Raw genomic sequence first — 6,058 nt, forward strand, 5'->3', positions numbered from 1 at the left:
GCCGTCCATTTTTGGCCAGTCCTGCTGGCGTGGGTTACGCATGGCATGGTCCTTCACGGCGGGACCTGGCAGGTAAGTCGGCGTGAGTGGTGCTCGGGTAGGTGGCCTGGGCCACGATCGGGGCCCACCGATCTGCGGGCTGGCCTGTTCCGTGGGGGCACTTCCTCCTGTTTGGTCACCTTGATTCAGAAAAGTTGTTCAACCAAACATTCGGAATAGAAGTGTATACCAGGGCACGAGATTTCTTTTTTTTATAAATTAAGAGTACTCAATTAATTTTTTTTTCCCAATTAAGGGGCAATTTAGTGTGGCCAATCCACCTACACTGCACCTACCTGGGCCAATGTAGGGCACCGCATGGCCGGTGCGGAGTATAAAAACCCCTGCGCATGCGCCAAAATACGACGGCCGGTCTGCACATGCGCGGAATCACGCCGGCGGTTTCACGCATGCGCGAGATCACGACGGCCATTCCGTGCATACGTGACCTCGCGCAGTCCCTTCGGCGCCGGCTGGAGCGGTGCCAACCCCTCCGGCGTCCACCTTGCCCCCTAGACAGGTGAGAATTCCTCACCTTGGGGGCCCGTTGATGCCGGAGTCGTGGCGCCGCTTGGGGACTTAATCCCCGGAAAGGAGAATCCCGGCCCCCTGGAAATTCAGTTCTTTTTTTTTCTTCTTTTTAACTAAATTTAGTGTACCCAATTCATTTTTTTCCAATTAAGGCGCAATTTAGCGTGGTCATTCCACCTAACCTGCACATCTTTGGGCTGTGGGGGTTAAACCCACGCAAACACAGAGGGAATGTGCAAACTCCACATGGACAGTGACCCAGAGCCGGGATCGAACCTGGGACTTCGGCGCCATGAGGCAGCAGGGCTAACCCACCGCGTCACCGTCTGTCCTGGAAATTCAGTTCTAATGGTATTGGTACCCATTATTATCTGGCTTTATGTGTTTTAATTTTACGGGTCTGAAATGACTACTCACCGCACCCAGATCTCAATCTGCTTTGAATTAGAAATTTAAGGCCTGGCAGTGGAGACGATGTTTGATGTATAAGTAAATCAACAGGAACGTTGCAATACACTTTATATATGACCCATGATGGGCACAGTGGTTAGTACTGCTGCCTCACGGCGCCGAGGACCCATGTCTATGTGGAGATTGCACATTCTCCCCCTGTCTGCGTGGGCCTCACCCCCACACAGTGGCGGACTGGGTCTAAAAATATTGGTTGCCAGGAGACAAAGGGGGCCCACCCACAACTACAATGCTATCATTTAATTTTCATAACGAGTAAATAAAATTTTCAAAAAATACATATGGAAAAAAGGGTACAATTAAAATTTTTGTGGAAAAAATGTGTATTTCTTAGTAATTACAGTGTACATGTACTGTACATATTACTGGCAGTAGATACCAAATGTAAATACAGAATGTTATAATTGAATTTTTAATTTTAAAATTTTTTTTTTAAGTAATTGGTTGATATTTTTAAATAGTTTACTGCACAATTTACACATTAACAGATAGTTCAAAAGCACAATAGAGCATTGCATGCAGTCCACTATATTAAGAGCAATTGTTTATGTTCGCTAGATGATTGTGCGAATCTGCCAATAATTGCTTCTGCATCCAATTCATCTAACAATTCCTTTTCAATGGATAGCAACATGTATGATTCCAAATTCTCCTCAGACAGCGAATTTCTTAACCTTGTCTTTATGATCTTTAGCTTTGAAAATGTCCTCTCACATTGGACTTGAGTAACTGATAGTGTGCAGATGACTTTATAAAGTTCATAAAGGTTATCATATGCCTTGTCATGAAGTCTGTTGGATGCCAGAATTTTTAGTACACACAATGGGCAAAGTGCTGCAAATTTTACAAATGTTGCAACTGGAATCCATATTCTCACCATCATTAAGCAATAGCTTTAATACATCAAAGTTTGAAGCAAAAGAAAACAATTCCAATATTACTTGATCTTTGCTGATTTGTGGAACCAGCTTAATAATACCTTCCAATGCTTCATCTTCAAGGCCCTTCTCTGCAATAGTTTTAAACTTTGCTGGGTCCAAGCAGGACAAATCTTTATACAACTGTTTGTGTTGTACAAAGCGCAATTCTAGTGACTGGACAATGCGATCCATTATTAGGTTAAACACATTGACTCAAAAATCAGCTAGAGAATCTGAGGAATTTCTTTCATCATCAATAAGTTAATCTGCCATTCTTTTCTTCTTCCTCTGCCTCTTAACTGGCAATGCTGTTTCCAACGCATCAATTTCCAATATTTGATTTTCATCCATATTCATCTGTGAAATCCTGTCATTACGTTTATTTACAAATTCCAAAGCCTTGCTGTGAACGTTATCAAATGTTCTTGTCTGTTCCCTCAACTTTGTTGTAGCTGAATCTACCAAACTCCATGCAGTAAACATATCTAAACCACTTGTCTGTAGATAACTTGATAACGGGGTTGTAGTTTCAAATATATACAAGTAAGTAAATGCTGTCAATATGGTTTCAAACTTTAGAAGACTTTGAAGTAAAACATTTGCTTCATGTTTTGTTTCTGCATCAAACTTTTCTGAATCTTGTATCATTGATAAGCATGTCAATAGATTTACGAAAGTACTGGCAGCGGCATCATCAAAACGTCCAAATATAGTTGTTGCTGCGTTGGATTTTCCTGACCATCTGGTCTCACCAATTAGCTTTAATCGTTTCATTATTTCTTGTCCTAGATGTTTTCCAACAACTTCTATCCATACAGCCATTCTCTTGTATGATGCTTTCACAAAAGTTGCTACATTCTGGAGCAAATTGAAAAAAGAAACTGCAGGCACACAACATTTTGTTGTTTCAGTTATCACCAAATTCAAGACATGGGCATAGCACCATATATGAACATGTTGATCAGCCACATCAGCAATTTTACTTTGTAAACCATTATACTGGCCATGGTAGCTTGCAGCGCCATCTGTGCTATCAGATAAACATTTTTGGGGGTCAATTTTAAGCTGCTGTAATGTTTCAATCAATAGATCAAAAAGTCCCTGTCCTGTACCATCATTACTTGGCATAACTGAAAGTAGTCGCTCACAGATAATACCTTTAAGCACATACCGAATAATAATACTAAACTGATCGATGGATGAATTATCTTGTGTTGAATCAACCTGAATAGAATAATATTTTGCTTGAGAAACTTCATGACTAATTCTTTCTTGTACCATATTCTTCATAATTTTGATTAACATGTTTATAGTTGTTTTACTCAGGTATGTAACAAGTCCACCAAGGCCTTTACTTTGAGCCTTTCCTTGTTGCTCTAATCTTTTGATTATTTGTTTAGACTTGTTTTACACTGCAGAAACGTGAGCTGCCATAATGGGGTCATATTTTGCCATCAACTGCACTGTAGCTAAAAAATTGCCATGATTCAGAACCTCATTATATAGAGTGTAGGCCGATTGATTTCTGTGACCTCGAAAAGGAAGTGCTTGCTTGCCTAACATCTTTATGATGTCTATAATCCTCATGACAATACTTCTCTGCTTCAATACTTCTTCTTTCCTTTTAATTAGTGATGCTGCAAAAAAATTTATCTAAGGTGCCATCATTAACCACACTGATATATTGCTGAGCATTTCTGACATGTGTTGTTGTCGATTCATGTAAAGTCAAGCTCTGGCTAATATGCCTGTAGTCACTAAAGCCACGTACAAAGGGTGATAGATTACAAGTGTTGGTAAACTCAAAGGCTAAGCAGTATGAACAATATAAGCATCTATTTTCTTTGTTTTATGTTAGCCATTTTCATGGGACTGAGTCATTCATAATTTTCCTCTCATACAAACGGGCATCAAATGGCAGATCATCAAGTGGCTGAAGTGGATGTTCAGCGATAAACTGTTTTAGCTTTGCTCGTGATGGATATTGGAAGATTCCAGTAATTGATCTTTCATTTTCTTGCGTACGTTCATTTACAGGATGTGCTTCAGAAACCAAGTCATTTATGCTTGAAGGAATATCTGATTCCCTGTCACTAGTTGAAGCTATGTGTTCAGATGTTGCAACTACAGGCAGTACAGATACCGGAACAAGGAAGCCAGAAGAAATATTGGGCCTGGGTTGATTAGTAATGGATGCACTTGTATTTGTCTCTACATTCAAAGTAGCTCTTCTCTGTTCTTGTAACTTGCATGTCATTTCATCATCACCATGAGCATTGTTTCTTGCTTCTTGATTATTTGTTGCAGAACTGGATATTGATGTGGATTGTGCTTGTGGTATTATAAACTCTGTAACAGGCCTGCATCACTTGGCTGATTCCTTCCTTTCTGCTTCTTTTTGTTCTTTGCATTTTAGTGACCCAGATTTATGCTTTTTCTTTTCCATGCTGGTAGAGGTAATATTCCTGAAATAAAAACTTAATTAAAAATAGCCCACATTGGGAAAAATGAATATTGGTGATTGCAAGAATACCTTGAAGGAACGCCAGATAAACCCCTACTTGATAAAAAATATAAAATAACTTACTTACACTTCAATAGGCTATGTTCATTAGTCAATACTACTGTGGCCTATGCAGCTTCAGAAGAGGAGACAATCCACTGTCCAGTGTTCACACCAGCAAGCAACTGAGACAACCGTTGAAACCTAGAAGTTTGGTCCGACTATAGTAAGACATTAAGAATGGTCCCACGACCAAAGTTAACGGGCGAAATTCTCCGACCCCCACGACGGGTGGGAGAATAGCGGGAGGGCCTTCCCGACATTTTTGCCGCCCTCCCGCTAATCTCCCCCCCCCCCCCCGCCGAAGTCCCGACCCGAATCGCTGCCGCCGTTTTTTTACGGCCGGCAGCGATTCTCAGCTGTTAGATGGGCTGAAGTCCCAGCCCTTTCCGCCGTTTTTACGAACGGCAAACACACCTGGTCTTGCCGTTCGTGAAAACGGCGTCACAAACTCGCTATTAATAACCATGGCACCGATTGGCACGGCAGTACCACGGCCGTGCCAAGGGTGCCATGGGCCCGCGATCGGTGGGCACCAATCGCGGGCAGCGGGCCCGATGCCCGCGCACTACTTGTCCTTCCGCCGCCCCGCAGTATCCATTCGCGGGGCGGCTGAGGGGCAACCCGGCCCGTGCATGCGCGGGTTTCGCGCAAAAACGCGATGACGTCACCCGCGCATGCGCGGGTTGGAGTCTTCCAAACTGCGCATGCGCGGCTGATGTCATATGACGCGTCAGCCGGCGCTAACTCCGGCAAGCGGGCTTAACGATTTTCGTTAAGCCCGTCTTGCCGGAGCCTACGGCGTCGGGCTGCTAGCCCTGACCGGGGACCAGAATCGGTCCCTGGTCGGGAAGGGGCGTGCTGCCGTAAAATCCGCCCGGGTTTTACGCCAGCTTTACGATTTCTCCCGTTTTGGGAGAATCTCGCCCAACATGTCCAGTTTGATACCAGTGTAGTGTTACAAGTCGCAACCCTTTGAGTTTACCGATCATGGCTTATCACTTCAATATCTTTGACCTCATGATTCACGGTCAAAGATACCGCTTCTCCTTTTCGGTGACCTCACGACCCTATGTACTGCTTGATATCCTTTCAAGTTGCCGACCATTTCAAATCACGAACTGTAACTTTATCTTTAAATTCACACACTCTTGCTGAAAACATGGAATTTCCTTAATTATCCCGACCCGGGCCCCCCTATTCCACATCCTTCCACTACCTCCCCGCTTCATTCCTTCTCATGCACTGCTTATTTGTGTCCTGTTCTCTTTTTTTTCTTATTCCTTTTTATTACTAAAACAGTTGTCTGTGTTTGCTTCTTTATTGCATTTTTATTTGACATAGGGGGCCCACTTCATCAGGGGCCCACTTGCCACCGGGCACACTGACACCCTGGCCAGTCCACCACTGCCCCCACAACCCAAAGATGTGCAGGGTAGGTGGGTTGGCCATGTTAAATTGCCCATGAATTGGAAAATATATATATATGACCCATGAGACTGAGTGCTGTGCTATTAAGTGGTCCAATTTGGCC

The sequence above is a fragment of the Scyliorhinus canicula genome, chromosome 11 (assembly GCF_902713615.1).
Source record: "Scyliorhinus canicula chromosome 11, sScyCan1.1, whole genome shotgun sequence".
Classification (NCBI taxonomy): domain Eukaryota; kingdom Metazoa; phylum Chordata; class Chondrichthyes; order Carcharhiniformes; family Scyliorhinidae; genus Scyliorhinus; species Scyliorhinus canicula.